The sequence below is a fragment of the Lycium barbarum genome, chromosome 12 (assembly GCF_019175385.1).
Source record: "Lycium barbarum isolate Lr01 chromosome 12, ASM1917538v2, whole genome shotgun sequence".
Classification (NCBI taxonomy): Eukaryota; Viridiplantae; Streptophyta; class Magnoliopsida; order Solanales; family Solanaceae; genus Lycium; species Lycium barbarum.
Window position 1 is genome coordinate 84,355,469 of NC_083348.1, and position 21,064 is coordinate 84,376,532.

Here is a 21,064-nt window from a genome sequence, read left to right on the forward strand (position 1 = left end):
GAAAATGGGCTAGGCATCTAGGATGATGCCACGTGGCAAACCGTTTAACATAAGGGTATATCTGGACCATAGTATAACGGTAAGGGTATAATTGGCCCTATAGTATAACGAAGGATATGAATGAACTATTTTCCAAAGTTTAGGGGTAATTTTGGCCCTTTTCCGTTTTATAAATGTAAAGAAACAATAATCAGAGAATGCAAGTATTGACAAAGAAGGAAAACGAGAATAAAAGTCACACTCCCTTCACTTTTACTTATCCACATTAACATATCAAGAGAAAAAAAAATTCTTCTTCTTATTTTACCTTTTACATTAATTACTCATTTTCAAATCATTTTCTAAGGCTATTGAGACTATACACCAATAACTATGGATATTATGATAAACTATATATTTCATTTATTAATTCTTAAAGAACATGAAAAGTCAAAAGTGGACAAGTAAAAGTACATGGAGGGAATATATATGTGTAGGAGAATTAAAATTGAAGTTGTATACATATATACATGAGAAGAGAATAAATGATTAGTACTATGACTTATGTCCAAGTGGGATAAAAAAGTAATTGGTTAAAGTGTACAATTTATATAACTTTTGGTACAAATTTGTATTGCTGTTGTTCGTCCTCTCTTCACGTTTAAAGTATTGACAAAGAAGAAAAATGGGAATAAAAGCCACTCCCTCCATTCACTTTTGTTTGTTCACGTTAACAAATCAAGAGAAAGAAATTTTTCTTCTTATTATTAATCTCACATTAATTACTCATTTTTAAATCATTTTCTAAGGCTATTGAGACTTACACTAATAAATATGAATATTATGATAAAATATATACTCCCTCTGTCCTATATTACTTGCCACTTTTCCTTTTGCACGCCCTTTAAGAAACCACAAATAAAAGACGTATTTTACTATCTTACCCCTATCTTTCTCCAATAAATATATTCTAATCAAAATTGACTATTTTCATGAACATTTATTACTAACGGTAAGATGAAAAAGATTTAATTAATTTTATCTTGGGTTTGTAAATGAACAAGTAATTTGAACATATATTTTTAGTAATGTGACCAAGTAATATGAGACAGAGGGAGTACTTCATTTATTAATACTTAAAGAATGTGAAAAGTAAAAAATGAATAAGTAAAAGTGCACAAAGGAAATAAATATGTGTTGGAGAATTAAAATTGAAGTGCATACGTGTATACATGAGAAGCGAATAAATATTCAGTACTATAACAAATGTTTATGTGAGATAAAAAAGTAGTTGGTTAAAGTGTATAATTTATATAGCTTTTGGTACAATGCCTTAAAAAACGTGAAAAGAAAAGTGAACAGGTAAAAATACACAGAGAAAATAAATGTATCGGAGAATTAAAATTGAAATACATATATATATATATACATGAGAGAATAAATATTCATTATTATTTAGTATTATGATATATGTCCAGATATATGTTCTTATGGAATAAAAAATAGCCGTGTTAGTCCCTCGTGGACACTTATGTATAATGGAAAATTGTTTTCACCGTGTGGTCTCCTTGTGGTTGCCTGCAGAGATTCAGTTGTAAGTTCACAAATTCCTCCTTCTCTACCCTTCATCCTTCACGATGAAATCACTAATCTTTTTTTATTATTATGTATTATGTTTTGTTTAAAGAAATGTTTTTGTTTGTTTATATTATAAAAAAAGGACCTTCTCTCCGGATTCGTTCTTCTTCACCCTTCATCGGAGGAACTTAAAAATCTTTGTTTTTTTCTATTTTTGTTTGAAAAAGTTCTTTTTGTTTGCTTGTAGTAAAAAAAAAAAAGAAAAGATCTTCTTCTTTAAAATCTGCCCTTTTCATCAGATGTTTTTGTTTAGGGTTTACATTAAACAATACACTTATTCCCTTTGTCCTCTTTCTCTGCCCTTCTAAGAAACAGCATTTGACCATGTAGTATTTGTTACTATATTTAATGTTTTCTGCTTTACCAATAACACTAGGTTTTGAAGTTTGTCTTATTTATATATCTCATTGTCTGGTGACAGATTTTCCAATCCCCCTAGCAGCTGTTAGTCATGGCAACTAGTAAGCATTTAAAATTATGTCTCATTCTTAGTTTTTATTGTATTAGTTTGTGTGTTTAAAATCTCACTGCAGGGCTACAATTTGAGAATTCATGTGATATTGGAGTTTTTACAAAGCTGACCAATGCTTACTGCTTGGTTGCAATTGGGGGTTCTGAGAAATGCTAAAGGTAATAGTTACTCTATTACGTTTGCAAGGAACAATATAAAGTATAAAGCTATAATCAACACGGATATTGTTCTGAAATAATATCCAAGAATAAGAGAGTAACAACGACACCAAATCTTTTAACGAGAGCAGATAAAATGATGATTGGAAAATCTCATGTATCAGTACACTTGAGGCGGAGTTATCAGGTGGTCAAAACCTCTATTGGAGGTCTTGGAGGAAGGACGGTTGGAAGACTCTGTGCTGGTATGGTATTTCTTGCTAAATTCTCTATCAGTTAGGCCCTTTAAGCGTATGACTTTTATTTATTTATTTACATTTTTCTGCAGGAAATAGAAAATGGCTTCTCTTGCCTCACCATACTAACGACCAAGGTAATAATGTAACTAATTATATCTCTTGTTTTGGTTTGATTCTACTTTTTTCATTTGTTGTTATAAGATCCATCATAAGTTCGAACGAAGAGCTTTACCATTGTAAACCTTTTTTGTGTTAATACTTGGTAGTTGGATACGTGCCCTGTGACCACTTTGGTCAGTCGGTGATGTCCTCTTTAGGTGTATGTCATGCGTTCAGACCCTGTTGCAGACAAGCCTAGTATTTAAGTTATGAAGGTAGATGAGCCTACCTATTATTATCTGTGTAGGGATGTCTTGGTTTAAAAAAAATAGCCAATAATAAGCAAATCAGAGCTTTATACATGGCAATCGATGCTTTCTGTCTGTTCTACCTATCCTCTAATGTTGTAATACCACTATAATGCTTCTTTTTGTTGTTTGATTAACAGTCATACTTAAGTTTTTGCATAATATCTTAGATTGTTTTTCTTGTTTGATTGAGTTCTGTATTTGGGTTTGTCATGGGAATATGAGCTCACTCTTTCCACACTAATATTAAGGTTGTGAGCTTGGCTTTTTTTGGGTCTGTAGTTGCTACTATGTCGAAACTTTACCATATATCTATTCCAGGTTAGTCACAGGGTTCAAATGGCACCTAAACTTAAAACTTCAACCAAATGCTTAATGTGCCAAGAAATGTAGTCTCTTACATTTATCTCACAGGTTAGTGACAGACAAAAGTTTGTCTTACTATGACAACCAGTTTGTTTGTTAGGAAAGAAAACAGTTTTGTTAGAGATCTTGGTCTACAGCTAAATATCCTTTACTCTTGCACCTTTTTTGGCCTGGGAGAGTACTGCTTTAGTGTTATCACCTTATGATTTAACTTAATATCTATTACTTCAACCAATGTAACATTTCATTCTTGAAATTTTTGGGATTAGTTTTTCCTGGGTTATGGTGTAGCTAATTCTGGAATTTCCTTTTCTATATGCCCACTGCTGGAATGGAAATGAATGAGGGGGATCCAATCGAAAAACATGGACTAACCGGCATTTAAGAAAAATACAGTAGCTCTTTCAGAATTTTGTTGACTGTGAATATAGGTTCATTTGTTGTCGATGTGATTAATGATCTCTCAGAAATATTCTCGTTTATGATTTCAGTCTTATTTTTCCTCTACAGTGATAGTTTAGTAATGATGCTACCAAATATGGGAACTTGGATTTTATTGCTAACTTTTGTAGTTTAATTGTAATAACATGCAAAACAACATTCTTATGGATCATGATCTTTAGCTTTCACACTACAATTCTCACTTTCATCAGGTAGAGAGATACCCTTCTAACCTCGCTACAATTTGGTCCTTTGTTTTATTTTTTGACTTTATATTTTCTTTTCTGTTTCTGTTTGTGATGGCAGAGCTTCAGCACTTGAGGAATAGTCTACCAGATTCAGTTGTAGTTCAGCGCATTGACGAGCCATTATTATTGTGCTCTTATACATGCTGATCTTGATAAGGTAATTGATCGATTCACTTATATACTGTATATAATATAATGGTCTCTCGCCTTGTGGTATCCGCAATTTCCCCCCCCCCTCAATTTGGCATATTAAGCTGCCACATGTTCGTCAAAATTTGAGCATCAGGTAAACATTATCATGTTTTCTTTGTCAGTGATTGGCTATGAGTTGGTCTTTCTCTATTATAAAAATATAGAAATTGCCAGTGGTCTCTCAAAGGTTGTAAAGTTAGATCTTGTTGTAACATCTTGTAATCCCATTCCTCTCGGAACAGTTCTCCAATATATCCACTACCTCAAGAGTTTTCCCAGTTGATAATGTCATCTTATACTGTATTTAGCTCAACAAAGGGAATTTCTTGATTTCCTTCTAGGGGAATCATTTATTTTGCTTTTTACCTTTCCACATCTGCTACCTTTCCAACCTTCAATCTGTATGAACATATTGTCATTGGAATAGAAAAGGTTCTATCACTGTATACTCACTGTGAGCTTGGAATTTTTTCGGTCAACCTTAATATTAGATTCAAGAGTTTACTGTTCATTTATTTATTAGTTCTTTGAAAAATACATTCAGAATTAGCTGAGGGTTATTACCAAATTTCATTTCATTGAGTGTTCAGCTCACTTTTTCATGGTTTGCTCATCTTTCCTTTTCGTTGTTACCAGGAGACTGAGGAGATTATAAGTGATATTCTTGGAGTTGAATGTTTAGGCAAACCATAGCTGGGAATCTTCTTGTTGGCAGCTATTATTGTTTATCAAACATGGGAGGCGTGGTAAGTCCTACTTCCTTTTAGTGGTGAGCGAAAAGGATGATAGAATGTGATGATTTTGAGAGTGGATGGTGAGAAGATGCTGAAATAATGTTATATTCTGTTTTCTGATTATGGTGAAACTTTGTGTTGGAAAAGGTCCATCCTCTTGCGTCCGATGAAGAAATGGCGGAGCTCTCAACACTACTTCAGGTACCTTTGGCTAGAGCAACTGTGAATAGGGGAAGTGCAGTGCTTGGTGCTGGATTGACTGTCAATGACTGGACATAAAATTGAGAGATGCTCAACCTAGTTCCATCATTCATGAGATGATTTCGTCGTTGCTTTGAGATCTGTGGTTTGTTGCATGTGCTTCTCAAGTTTGTTTTATTTATCCGCTCTTAGTTTTGCGTGTTGTAATTTAAAAAGATTCTACTCGAGAGTATTTCGTCCAGTGGTAAAACATTTTCTCCGTGTTCAATTAATGTATTATTCTATTCCGGCCATGTGCTGCCTTCGGGTATTACCAATTTATATTTCCTTATTCGGCTTGTGAGAGTGTGTGTGAGTCGATGCCCCTTAGTTCACCATTGTAGTCATACATAGCAGTTTGTCTGTAGCGGTGATATATATTTAGAACGGTGGACTATCAAGTTCCTCGAACATAATGCTTCTTGATTAATTCGCAGATTGCAAGGACGTTTCCTGATGCAGATTGAGGTGGGAGAGAAGAAAGAAGGAGAAATCGATGTTTCAGTAATTGTACTTCAGGCTTGCGAGATTGGACGTGGCGGTTAAGTTAGTTAAAAGAATAGTTAAGTCGTATGTTCAATTAAGTCCCCTAGGTTTTAATTAAAGAGTTCTTTTATTTTCACACTAGACCCTAACATTTAGGAAGGGTTCCTATCTAGTCCTTTATCTCTTTCCAGCAAATAGTACTGTACTACCTTATCTCTTAAAGGGAAGCAAATAGTACTGTACTACCTTATCTCTTAAAGGAAAAATGTGAATCAGCTAGGGTTTTAGGGATGCTATATATTGTAATGTTCCCATTTGTAATTGCTTTCATCTATGAAAATATACCCCAGCCGTAGTTAGCTAATTAGTTGTAGCTTTCCTTTTAGTTTTTCCTCTGTTTTGTATTTACTTCATTCAGTCTGCATCATTTGGTATCAGAGCGAGTTCTTGAGCTCTGTGGGGATTAAATGGCTGCTGATATGAATGAGCTGAAACTGATGTTTGAGAGGATGACAGTGGAGATTGCCAACTTCACTGTTAGACAAACTCAAATCGAGAATCAACATGAAAAAGCTTTTGCTGAGCTGAAGGAATCCATAGATTGTCACGACCCAACTAGGGGCCGCGACGGGTACCTGATACTTGTACTGAGCACCCCTTATCTCATATCATACTTTTACTACTAGGTGGGCCGTATAGACTATACCGTATTTTTTTTTCTCTTTTTTTTTGTTGCTTAACGCTAACATTAATGGCATAATTGTAAACATGGACTTATAAACTTTGCTAGCACGTTATACAACGACGAGGACAACAAAAGTACAAAACATCTGACTGTACATATCTGTCTACGAGCCTCTAAACATAGTACACATATACATAGGAAGGGCCGAGTACTGTCGTGCCCGAATATATACACAAAATACTACCAAGGGACTGAGGCTCCGGGATAACTGGAGTGCTGCCACTTACTGCTGATAGAACTCCTAGGAATCAGGTCCGTCTACCTGCTGACCTGCGCGGCATGAAACGCAGTGTCCACAAGAAGGGACGTCAGTACAAATAGTGTACCGAGTATGTAAGGCATAAAAGATAATACAAGCAGGAACATAGAGTACGATTAACAATATCATGAGGTCGTAGGACATGTAATGAGGCTAGAAAGTGACCTGTACGTAGGAACGCCCCTTTTAGGCCGGATACCGTGCATGCTTGTCTTTCCCTTTTTAAAACGTTCCTTTTTCATAGGCATAGAAAATAGGGTTTATATCATGTCATGTTTGATCATATTATATCCTATCATCTCATAGCGTGTCGTATCATATCATGTCGTAGCATATCATATCATAGTATATTATGTCATAGCGTATCATGTCATAGCATAGCGTGTCATAGCGTATCATGTCATAGCATAGTGTGTCATAACATATCATGTCATAGCATAGCATGTCATAGCGTATCATATCATAGCATAGCATGTCATAGCGTATCATATCATAACATATCAGGTCATGTCATAGCATATCATATCATAGCATATCAGGTCATGTCATAGCATATCATATCATAGCATATCAGGTCATGTCATAGCATAGCACCGAACAATGTCGGCTCGCCCACATAGCGCCGAAATACCGGCTCGCCCATATATCCCGCGTCCGGGCATCCCGCGTCCAGGATGATAAGCCAGCTGACCAGGTGGCAATGAAACATGTTTCCCTTCCCATTCCCCCATGTATCCCTTCCCCCCATCCCATGTTCATATACATATCTTATATACATATACATATCTTATATACATATACATATTTCCATTAGAATGGTACAGTACTTATCGTTTGATAATCGGAACGAGGATCAAAAGTTTCCTTTGGATTCTACTCCAAAATAAGTCAAACGGAGCAATAGGGAAAATCCGGGAACAATGGGCCCACCTCGGGTCAAATGAGGCGGCGTACCAAATTTACGTACATTATATTTCATGACGTCACTTGTGAGGGTTTTAAGGTAGTCGGGTCATATTTATGCCAGTTCTAGATGTTTAGGAAGTTTTTCCAATATTTTACACAATTTCTAATTCAATTCTACTGAATGAAAAAGGGGAAACTTTAGGTGAGGATTCCGGAGAATGGAGTTGTCCCCGAGGTTCATATCCAACCTAGTATATCTAGGACATGCCAAAAGAAGAAATGGGATAGCTTTACATACCTGATGAATGTTATTCGTAATCTCGTTCGCTTTGTCGCCCCTTTAGCCTATTTAATATAAAAGTAATGCTATCGTTAGTAACTGTGCTTTCTAGTTCGTAAATTCGTAGCCCATCGCTTATAGAACTCATTTTTTCTTAACTTATACTTTCTCGTTAAAGGGTTTTCCCTTATTAAGGACTTAACGAAAATCGGGCAGCATTTCCCCTGTATATTCGCCTAACCCGAATTTTCAATTATTCTTCTGTTAACACAGAAATACCAACAACCGAGATATACATATAAAATTCTTACAATCCAGCCCATAACAATTCCAACAACCCAACAACTTCTCTAAATTCATTTCAGCCCACAATTTCCTATAACACCGATTTCATGCGTTTTCTTAATTTCAATTTCGTCCAATCCAATTCTAATAATTCCATTACAATACAATTAACAAATTACGTCATAAAACGAGAAAATATTACCTTAATTGATGAATCTATCAACCACCCTTTTCACTTGAACTTGCCAAGAACAATCTTGCTTCTGTTAGATATTTGAACAAGAACTATATCTGCTTTCATAAAATAAGTATGAAACGTTGCTGCATAAGTTCTTGAGATTTTTTTTTTCTGGTTACGTTTGGAAATTGCTCCCAGCATAAGAAAATAGCTACTGTCAAGTGCCAACGTTTAATTCTCTCAATGACTTGTCGTCAAAATCAATGAAAATGGGTGTTGGAAATATTTAGTCTAATTGATATATAAGAAGACATGTGTCCCTTATATTACTCATCCCTTAAGAATTAAATTAGTTTTTTTTTTGTATGTATATCTTTGTCTGTACTTATTGATTGAGGAAAAGAACCTCATATAACTTTTGTGATTAATCACACATGGCACCTTTTTTTTTATCCACTTATACGTAAACTAAGGGTGCCACCAAATATTAATCATGCATGCCTATGCATATATTAATGTACCGGCTGCCCCACTAGTCAAGAGCACGCGTGGATTGGTGTCCCACTCACCACCATGTCATTAACTTAATTTATTTCTTTATCTCACTACAATCCAACATTTAATCAAATACACATAATTAATTTTTGCACTCAATTTAGTTAAATAATAAATTATTTTTGGATACCCTTTATATACTCATTATCGTAATCATGTGGTATATCACTAATTCATAGCCTCACTTGTCACACATAAAATATTATTTCCAATCACCGTCACCACAATTCTTCGTCTTAAATCATTTCGGGACTAAATCCCTTGTATACACCTAGTTCTTGATTTTCATGCTTAAGTATGACCAAATCCTACGGCCTCGGTAAAATCGCTCATGTTGGACGGTTTAATTTCTTCATCCAAAAATACGGGATGTTATGGGATCAGATGGAAACTTATCAGAAATAAGATTATTACTGGCCAAATTTCTTAATTATAAAGAATGAATAGGTAGTAATGATGTCTAATACATGTCCAAAATCCATGTGGTAACATGGATGATATGCCACCCCTCCAATTATTTTAATATAAAAAGTAAAATCATAAGACATAATCTCATACACTAATATTTTAATATTTCTTTGAAATACATAAGCTTCAAAAACTTTTGTTATTAAAATACCATATCAAGACCATATATAATAGTTTCAAAATTCATCAAACTTATTTCGTTACTAATGTCATTGAACTTGTACGCTTTACAACTTGTGAAAACGCGGGATGTAACATAGATGAAGTGAGAAGATTTGACAGAGGAAAAAGCATTGAAGTTCTTGATAGTAGAGGAGAAACCTATACTCCTTCTGGTAATCCAGCAGCTTGGGTACCTAATACAACAGGAAGAAATACCATGCCTCACTACTCTCCAACAGGATATCCATTTAGGGTGAGCTGAGTACCTCAATATCCTGCAACTTTGGAGCAATTCCCTCAACAAGCTCCTATAAATGGAGAGCAACAGACTGAGCAAACTCCAGCAGCTCCCACTTCAGGTGGACTTCAGACTGGACAAACTTCAACAGGGGCACAAAGAATTGTGGTCAACACAGGCTCAAACCATCAAGCAGTTCAAAACAAAGGTGGCAAAACCTTCTCAAGGATGACAAAAATGGAGTTTCCATGTTTCAATGGCACCAACTTGAGAGCTTGGCTCTGTAAGGTAGAGCAATTCTTTTCCTTAGATGAAGTAGATTATCATCAAAGGGTAAAAATAGCTTCTATCCATTTTGATGACATAGCCATTGAGTGGAACCTAGCTTACATGAGAAGTAGACCTCATCTTCCTTATCCTCCTTGGGAAGAATATGTCTATGCATTACTAGACAGATTTGGGGCTGAATATGCAGACCCCATGGCTGAGTTAAAGTTAGTTAAATAACATGGGATGGTGGAAGATTATAAAAAAGAATTTGATAGAATCATGACAAGACTGGTTATTTTTCCTGAGTATGCTATTAGTGCTTTTATCGCTGGTTTAAAACCAGAAATAGGGTTCACCGTAAAGAATCACAGGCCTTATTCTTTACCTCAAGCCTATCAAATAGCTAGAAACACAGAATCCCAAGTGAATGCACAACTCAAGTTGACAAAAACATCATTATATAGTGGTGGTACTGGTCAGAATAGAGGTTCTACCTTTGGATCTAATGGTAGAGGAGGTGTTAACAGAAGGGAATCTTAACCTCCAAGAAGAGATCAGACTGATAACCTTAACAGACCAAACACCAGAAGGCTTACACCAGTTGAAATGAGTGAGAAAAGACAGAAGGGTCTTTGTTTTTTCTATGATGCAAAGTTTGTTCCTGGACATAGGTGTAATATGTTATACCCCATTTTAACCGGGTTAACTTAGAGTACAACATATTAGTGATTCCTATTTGTTTTATTTTTAGGAGTCGCCACCTAATTGATTTTAAGGTGAATTAGGGCACCTAATTATTAACTAAGGTAAAGCTAACTAAACCTCCGTTAATAGTCTGCTTAATCAGCGTGATTCTAGGTAAGAGTTCTATATTATCCTAAAGGGAAGGGGTTAGGCATCCTTTAGAATCCGTTAACTACGGTTGTCCGGCCAATCTTAGGTTAATTAATTAATGCTAAATAAGGTGCTTTAAATTTCAAGAAAAAGGTTAGGAAATGTTGCTAAGGTTTTTAAGAAAAATATTAGAATGTTGCTTAAAATAAGACTTAAGAAATATGCTAAAGCTTTAAATAAAAATGCTATTTAAAACAAGACTTGTAGAAAATATAATAATTTGCATAAAAGGAAACTTCAAATGCCATTTGAAATAGACTTATAAATGTTGCAAAAGACTTTAAATAATAATGCTATTTAAAATAAGATTTGCATAAAATATAAATAGAAGAATACGCAGGTTTGTGCAGTGTTTTAATAAATACTTGAAACAAACTAAACGATGAGGTACTTGTCATACCCCATTTTAACCGGGTTAAATTAGAAGTACGACATATTGGTGATTCCTGAGTTATTTAAAGTTAAGGAGCCGCCACGTAATTATTTACGGTGAATTAGGACACCTAAAGTTAATTAAAGTGATTATCTAAAGTTGATTTTATTTTAAAGTCTACGAAACCAAAAGATCTGAGTAAGGGTTCAATTAGTCTAAAGGGAAGGTATTAGGCATCCTTTAAGACCCATTAACAATGGTTAACCGACCGGACTTATGATTAGTTAGGCTAAGTGTAATTATTGTAAGCTTTATAAATGTGGCTAAAGTTATAGATAGACTTGTAAAAATGCTATTTAGAAGAGGACTTGTAGAAAAACAATTATTCGTTTAAAAGAAGATTTTGAGTGCTATTTAAAAGTAAGACTTACAAAAAGACTATTAGTTCAATATAGACTATGTAATTAACTACCCATTACTAAACTGAAACCCTTAATGTCACTAAGGTTTATCTAAATTAACAAACAAAAATGTTAGTCATACAATACAAGTTAAATGTACGAAAGAAATAAAATGGAGAAGTAAGATGATTTAAATGGGCTCAGCCCATTTAAGAGTGCTGCTGTCCGCTACTGTTGCTATTGGGTTTCGGCCCAGAATCAGTTTTATACACAGCTGCTGAATGCTGCTCCTGTCTATTGGGCTTTGGCCCAGAAATTTGTTTTTCCATTTTTGGCTGCGGACAGGACCGACTCGAGAAGAAGATTTTTGTTGGGCTTTGACCCAACACCGAATGCGGGAGATGACGAGTCCCTGGGACTCGTATGCGATGTTCATGCATAAAATATGGAAAGGAAAGGATTAGTATATAATCGATGAATAAGATTAAACACGTAAAATATACACTCAAAGCAAATCAGTAGATTATGTATATAATGTGTATATTTAGATATATCTCATGTATACACATTCATAAGGATGTATAGAAGGTTAATATTGGAAAGCTTTCGCCCCCATCTTCCCGATGTTGCACAAGTTCCAAGGGTTTCATGAATCCCAGGCATGGCTAACACCGGGGAAAGTTCAAGCTTGATCCATAATGACCCATCCAACTTCCCTATCAATGTATTAACTAAGATATGCTGAAAATATACATCAATATATATTACAACCGAATCCAATATGCTTGCAATGCACTAACACATACGAATTTAAACCAGCAAAATCATCACAATATTTAGGCAGATCTGGACCGATATCCAGAGTTTTTTTCAGCAGACTGACTTAACAGAATATTTAGACTTATCAGTGTGTGGATGTTAACCTGTTGAACCTATTTAAAATATAATTCCCAGATGGATTATGGTTAATGAATGAGCCAACAATCCAGCTTTGCAAGAACCACACCAGTAGCAAAGTTATGCTTGGTCATTGTTCCAATTCAAGCAATCCATGTCTGCTGCATTGATTATTGGGCTAATCTAATATGTTGATTTCGGTTAAAGGATTAAAATACTAACAAGTTCAACAAACTCATACCAAACTTACATCTCCCAAGTTAATATCACAAACTAATTGTTTATTTAAAAGCCACTGTTACAACTGCTTGGAGAAAAAAAACTGCTACAAGTAATTCTAAATAACACATCGACCATAAATTTTAAGGCTAAAATATACTCAATACGAATTAGAAACTTGGAGACATTGCTTATTAACAAACTAATCCGAATTTTAGCGGAAAACAAAATGACCACAGGAGAACAAAAGAAAGGGGAAGAAACCAGCGAACTAAATCGTGCTTCTCAATTAGCGTTTCGGGGTAGAAAACCAAAAGTAAGGTACACGCATGCTTTATAACTCCATTGCAACTTAAGTAGAAAATAAACAGGCAGAATTTCTAATAGCAGAATTTCTATGGACAATAACTAAAGGAAAATTTCTAATGAAGCAGCAAGCATGAAGCAGATTCGGATAATATATAAGCAGGCAGAAAGTCGAGCAGTTTCTTTTCAAAGAAAACAGGAAGAGGAGAAAAAAACAGTTGGGGCACCACACAGCATAAGTTCAACTTTTAAGGCAGTCCGTGAACTAGTCCTAGCTAGGTTAATATTGTGGAATTCCCAAATCATCATGAACGTATATAGTAACTAGACAACGACAATTGTATAAACAGCAAGCTAACAAAATTGAGCATTAACAATAATCATATTTACTAGAAAACTACATCAACTATGTAAACAACAAACTGACACGATTAACACTTCATCATATTTAACCAAACAACTCATGATAACTATTTAAATAAGCAGGAAAACTAGCAAAATTAACACTTGTCATATTTTCTAGTTTTATAAACAAGTGACAAAATAGGACAGATAGTATCTTTCACAAACTAATTTAATCCATCACTACATTTTTAAGTATATTTTAAGATTTAAGAAGAAAGGAAGCATCATGTTTAACTCTACACTCCGAGCTGATCTATTCAGAAACAACATATAGTCACAGAACCAAACAAAGACTGAAGCAAGAAAAGTAAATAAAGGGAAAGGATTGGAAGGTTGTTATCATCTTCTACATACTGTCATTGCAAACAGCCTCATTTCTATGCCCAGCTTGAATTATGAACTATAAAAAATCTTTCTATACAAGATTACTTAATCACAGTTGAAATTAGCCCTACTAAGGCACAATGCAATATCTGGTTGCATTGACCCAGCTTAACACAGTTTAACCCAAATTAACTTCTCTTATAACAAACTAAATCAACCGAGCATGCTGCCAATGTATTAACAATCACCAACAAGATTCGTATTGATCTACCTAATCATGACTGAGGAAAAATCGAAACTATCCATACTAGCAGCAAACCCCAACATATTAAAGTGCACTTAACTACTAAACAAACACAACCATTCAATTATACTTATATATAAACACACTTCACAGAGCCACAAACTGAAACTTAACACTACAATATGCTAAATCATACGGATAGTAAGCTAAGCTAACACATAATAACTAAGAAACTGAAAATGCTAAAATAAAGAAAGGAAAGGGAATCCACGGACCTTCTTCGGGTACAGTGAAATGGGGGCGTCGAGGCCTCAAATCTACTCTCGTATTGACAGATTCGAAACTCGAGTCAAAATTAAAGTACCTCTGTCGTAATTAAAATTCTTGCCGAGCAACGACGAAAGTTAGTCGAATCGGAAAACCTTAACTCAATCCTCTTCCCTAATCAGTGTTCCATTCCCCCGAAACGGAATGGAATTAGAATAAGCTAAGTCCTAAAGTAGTAGTGGAGAGATAGAAAATGTGGAATGTAGTAAAGTGTTCGGTAGTCCCCCACGGCTAAAGTTCACCGGAAAGGAAAATCAAGTTTGGAAGATGTTTTTTGTGTCTCTCAAAAACACTGAATAATCCCCTTTCTGAAACAATCTCCCCCTCCTCTCAGACTGAATCCTCTCCTTTGAAACACTGAATAATCCCCCTTTTATAAAAAAAAATAAAAAAAATAGAGGAGCGTAGTGGAGCGTAGGGGAGCGGCGGTGAGTGGAGAGTGGGGTAGCGGGGTGTGGCGATGATGATGATGAAAGGAGAAAAAATAAAGGGAAGTAGGGTAGAGGAGGAGAGGAGGGTGAGGAGAGCGTAGAGAGAGAGAGAGGGAGAGAGAGATGAGGGAGGCGGAGAAAAGGGAAAAAGAAAGAGAAAGAGAGGAGAGTGAGGGATTTAGGGTTTAGGAAACAAAATTGGGTCGGGTCTGATAATTTTTGGGCTGGATCGGGTGAAAGGTAACGTGGGCTGGTTAAAAATAGTGGTAATGGGCTGGTCCGTTTGGGTAGTTTAAGGGTAATGGACTGGTTGAATTAATTAGAATATGGGCTAATAGTTTGACTGAAAATTGTTGATCCTTCATCCTCTATTTTATTATTGTTGGGCTTCTAATTTAACAACTAGTACAATGTATACTATATGAAGACAATTAATAATTAATATGTAAAAAAATAAGAATTTTACAAAGTGTTGTTCTATAATTAATTTAATGAGTCCAAACCCGAAAAAAAAAATGAAATGATGACGAATCATTTAAAATTTGTGGTAAAGTAATGGTCGTAGTGTTGAAAATAACAATAGCGATATTAGTAGTAGCAATAATAATAAAAAAAAAAGTGAAAATAAAGTATTTAGCTCGTTAGTAAATTTAGAAGCCCGAGTGAATAGAATTAAATAAGGGAGGGACAAAATTGGGTGTCAACAGTACTAATTGACTTTGCATTTTTAGAAGTATAAACAAAATTATGTTTTATTAACTGCATTCGGCTAAACGTATGCATAATTTAGATAACCTTAAAAGATGTTTACAAAATATTTTTTTAGTTCTTTTCCTTAAACTAACTACCCATTCCCAAACTAAACCTACTAATTCATCGGGATTTATCTAAACTAAAAAAAGTTAGTTGCATAATACAAATTAACGGGCACAAAATAAAATGAAAGGGCAATAAATCAAATGGGCCAGCCCACTATGGGGCTGCTGATCTGCTGCTGGTGGGAATGGGCTTAGCCCACGTTTTTTTTTGCTGCGGATCTGCCTGCTGTTGGGCTTCGGCCCAATAAATTCTGTTTTCTATTTTTTGTTGCGGACAGGATTGATAGGGAATGACTCGGAAAGATTTCGTTGGGCTTTTAGCCCAACTCCGAATGCGGGAGAAGAACGAGTCCGTCGGACTCGTATGCGATGGTCATGCACACAAAAAATGAAAGGAAAAGGATTAGTATCTAATCAACGGATAAGGTTAAACATGTCAAATATAAACTCACGACAGATTATGTATATGCCGTGCATAATTAATGCATATCTCATACATACATATGCACGACCAATCGAACATGCTTGCAATATAGGGACCGCAACAAAATATCAAGCAAACAGCAAACCCAAACATGCTCCACAGATCTGGTTTTATACTTTACTAAGTATAGCAATCTATGAGCAACTTAATGACCTTTAATTAACATAGTGCATGCTGAACCATCAATCTTTCTATAAACAGGACAAACAAGTGAAACTGAAGATTCCCATTTCTGACAGAAAACAAGCATGAGATCTGTTTCCCTCTGTTACTCAAAAAGAGGGAAGGAAAACTCATGGGTATCTCATATGTCCCAGACCAAAACCAAACATACCAAAGAAAACACAAAACTCAGTCCCATGCCTAACCAGAAAAATTAATTGAAACTGCCCAGATAGCAACAAAGCTGGGAACAGACGGAAATTGCAAAACACTACTTTCAAATAAGGCTGAACAGCAAGGGAGTAGGGGAAAAATTATATAGTAGTTAAGAATACATCATGGTTTACCATATATATAAAGTAACATGATTAATGGACTATTTAACATATGTTGTTATCTGAAACACTTTATCCATAATCATTCATTTATGCTAAAGTTCAGTAACAAGACATCTATATGCTGGAAACATTTGGCACAATATAGAGCAAGAACAGGCATGAGGGATACTGATTTCACAAAGGGCAAACTATAGGCTAGCACCGATAGCATGTAGGCATATAAGACCACTGCTTAATTTAGACAAGGACAAGTTTTCAAATCACAGGAATTGATAAGCACAGAAGGATACAAATGATGTCATTAAATATGGTCTTATTTAATATGTTTAGAATTTAAACCAACACAGCACTTAAGATGAAACAGAAATTCAGAGCCAAAGTGTTCATGTGAAACATCTCAAACATATGACAACATCTCTTTAGTATCATACAATGCATTTAGGACAATCATATAGGTGTTTCAGAGAAAAGAGAGACATGTATAGGCATAGGGACAGAACAAGACTGGACGTGAAAGAGCCTTATCTATGTTCAAATTCAAACACAGGACCATATAGGTAGTTTAAACAGATCAAACCCTTCAGCAGTGCATTCATCAAATTATGCTAAGTACAGGATTGACCATTTAATCAAACATGCATACATTCTTGATATACTCATGATAATGTTGCAATCTAAAGTAACCTCTAAGCTCCATACATATTCGATTCGCACAATGGTAAATAATGGGCTAAAGCATGCTATGCCTACTTCACAGAAAGGGGATTCAAACCATTCTGGACTTTCAAACAAGTACTCAAACCAACAGTGTCATTTACTTTAAAGTAAAGCAATCTAAATCGCATACTTATACATGTCGGCACACCAACTAGTATAGTAGACCATGAACCATTCCAATAACACAGAGAGATAGCATGAAAGTATTTATTGAAGAATGGAAACACATTTACTCAGTATCAACAACTTTCTACAGTTCTGTACTTAAGTTAAGTGAAGACTAATTTCGACAAGTGGATTGGAGGTTTAGCAGTTTCTCAAATTTATTCACATACAAAGGAGCCTCATTTTCAACTAATACACAAAGATACATGATCTTAAACTAATTAAACATGTTGTCAGAAGCTGAAGTAGGCGTAACATAGATCGAACTGGCTAAACAGGACCCCAACTAACAAACAAGAAGGAGTTAAATGCTCTTATTTCAAGTATAGCAGCCTTCAGTGACATGCCCTTACTTGATTTACGAATGCATCAGAAACAAGACACAGTACACACATACATGGCAAAGAGACCATACTATCAGTTTAACTCAGCTGCTTAAAATTTATCCCAATGTACTAACAAAGCTGAATTGAAGCATGAATATGCTGGACTAGGCTAGTTCACTTACACAGGGGCAAATTGGATAAGCTGCTGTTTGGCTAGCCGAATTAACACTTAAATACACCTAAGTAAGCTAGCTATCCTTTGGCTGGTTTAATTTGACATGAGCATGCTTACAAAGACCACCATATAAGTGGCTTGAACTTAAAGGAGAACCAAACAGATTGAACAATGCATAGTTAACAGTCTGAGCTTTCATGTTTAAAATAGACAGAATAAACTAACACAAGTGTAATGTATCAGCTAAGCTAAACTAGCATAGAAACATTAATAGCTTGAATTGACCATCATGCTTAAGCTAACGTAAATATGCTTGTCCAGAACAAACTAATACATTAGCAGATTAAGACGAATCAGGTTAGGTCGGCCATAGTCAGTTAGGCAAGCCTAATCAAACACTTAACAATACATATTAAAACTAACACAAGCATGCTAGACAAAATGAATTTAATGCCACAGACACTAATTTCACGAGATAGCATATCATATAACCGACAGATCTAAGCAAATCAAATTAAGCGGACATGCATAAACATTACTTAATCACCAGCACACATCTTCGATTACAGTGACATACTAGGTTGCCTAAATCAGGAAAATACACCAGGATACACACAAATCCCTAGTTAAGCCAACTAATTAACGTGCTTTAATAATCGACTAACACAAAACACATAAAAACAAAATACGAAAAAAATACAGGAAGGGAAGGAAAACCACGCACCTTCTTCAGGTGCAGCGAACAGGATGCGGGGTCTCCAATCTACACTCGAAGACTGCCAAATCCGAGTTTGCGATGCTCGGATTCGAAGCGATACCAAGGTGAACGAAAACAAAAGATGATTGTAGTATCCTTTGACTCGATATTAAAACAATAAAACTGACTGCTAAAGGACTGATATCCTGAAGTATTCCAGGCGGTTAAGCTTATATTTTTCCGGGGGGTTCTTGCGGCTGAACGACTTGTTTTTGGGGAATTTCATGAATCGAAAAATCTTCCAGGTTCTTGGGGGGGTTTCACCAAACAAAATCCCCTCCTTCAACTGATTTGGAGATGAATATTTATAAAGCGATTTAGGGTTTCTTGTGACGAAGAGAGAGAGGAGCGGGGGGGGGGGGGGGGGGGAGGGGGACAAGACGGAGTGGCGTGGGGAACAGGAGGAGGTGGAGGCGACAGTGGCGTGACATTAATGTATACTAAATAATGTCATGAGCATATATACATTAATCTATCATTTTGGGATACTGCAAGTCTGTAAGTTAGTATATTAATAATACAAACTCCACTAGCGGGAATAATAGTTAGTATTATGAACTTTTACTTCCAGATATTCACGTACTCACTAGCTGGTCACTAGCACAAGGCACTAATATTCCCAGTAATAGTATGACTCGAACTATTGTATGTAGTGGAGGGGTTTAATAAGTATTAATAGGCATAAATTAATTTTCCCAGATGCATAGTACTTAGATGTTATGGGGTTGGCTGAGCCTAGATGTATTAAAGTACAAATATAAAATTTCAAAATCTAATTGTAATTAGTGTCATCTTGAACTCATAAAATTCAAATTCTCAATCTGTCTGTTACATACATTGACTCCATCACCATGTAAACAATGTATTTCTTTCAAAAAAAAAAAAAGGGACATGCCTTTGGGTATAATTCTTGATGTCCTCTTACTCTAGACTTTGTTGTATCAGGTGACACAAAATTATCAAACAACGACATGGGATGCATTTCCTTTCTCCCCTTCTTGAGCTAGATTGCGTGACATTTTCATCTTTTCATCAATATCCGTTACTAAGTTTTATAAAACAGGCAATAAGTTAAATTGTTTCATATGATGGGGATTTAAATTTCAACTTGTTAAAAACTTAAGGAGAAAAATGTAAAATGTTTCTTATCCTTTTTCCTTTTTCTGTTTACTTTCAGAATAATTACAATATTCTTAGCAAAATAATTCACTTGTTCGCTGGCCTAAGTTAGTACAGGCCAATAGGTATCTGTGGCATTTAAAATAAAATAAAATAATAGATATCTGTAGAAATACTAGCAATTATGCTATTACAATAATATGGATTGGTTATTGTGCAGTGTGCACCTTACTAATTATTTTGTGCTTTTCAGGAAAAAAGAAGAGTCATACTTTTCTCTTGAGGTAGTCTAAAATATTCTCACTTTCCTTATTTCATAAGCTATAACATCATAGGAATTCAGTATTTTGCCTCGGCATCACAATGATATAAAATCCCAATGATAAAGTGAAGCAAGCTCCTTCGGTTTTTTTATTCCCCGTAGCAAACGCTGCAACAAAGTTAACAGGAAAGTGTACACATACCAGATTTTGATGCCATCATTTAATTTGTGTGCGCACATGTACCATTTAGAACAATTTTAGACATACGATGTTGAAGTTTCATTTGACTAATATTCAGACACATATGACTAAAGTTTAGTCATTTATGCTTGAACTTTAATTATATATGGCTAAAACATATGACTGAAGTTTAATCATTTTTACCTGATTTTAGTCATTTCCATTTGAAGTTCATGTATATATTGCTGAAATTTAAATAAAAATGACTAAACTTCAGTCATATAGATAAAAATTAGTGAAGCCCGACCATCTTTGCTTGAACTTTAGGTAGAATGGATGAACTTCAATTTAAAGTTTGATTTTGTCAAGCTTAACTTTAGACATAACATATAAAAAGTGAGTATATTTGTAACTTTTTAAAAAAAATAAAAAATCACTAATGATTAAGTGAAGTGTCAAACTAGGCTTCCCGCGAAAACTCTACCAACGTCATCCAGTATCAAAGTGAGTGCTTGCAAGTTGCATGCAATAATGAGTTGCGGACCAATTATGTCATTAGAAATTTTCTTCCGTTCATTCTTTATATTACGGGCTAAGAAAATTTTGTACTTTTGAGATTTTTCAAATATTTAAAATCGAAATCATCAATTGCTCCAAAAGCTGGTAACAAAATCATCCCATGGTTTAATGGTTGATAATCATGGGTTACGATTCGAGGAAACAGTTTGTAATTTCAACAATAGGTCTTATTCTTCCGTATTTTCAACATCTTCTGATCTCATTTGTTAGTCCA

The 21,064-nt window shown here is 35.1% G+C and overlaps 1 pseudogene; it reads left to right on the plus strand.

Moving 5' to 3' along the window:
- The first annotated feature begins 2,068 nt into the window (after positions 1–2,068).
- Positions 2,069–5,325, plus strand: LOC132623700 (eukaryotic translation initiation factor 6-2-like; annotated as a pseudogene).
- The last annotated feature ends 15,739 nt before the right edge of the window (positions 5,326–21,064 follow it).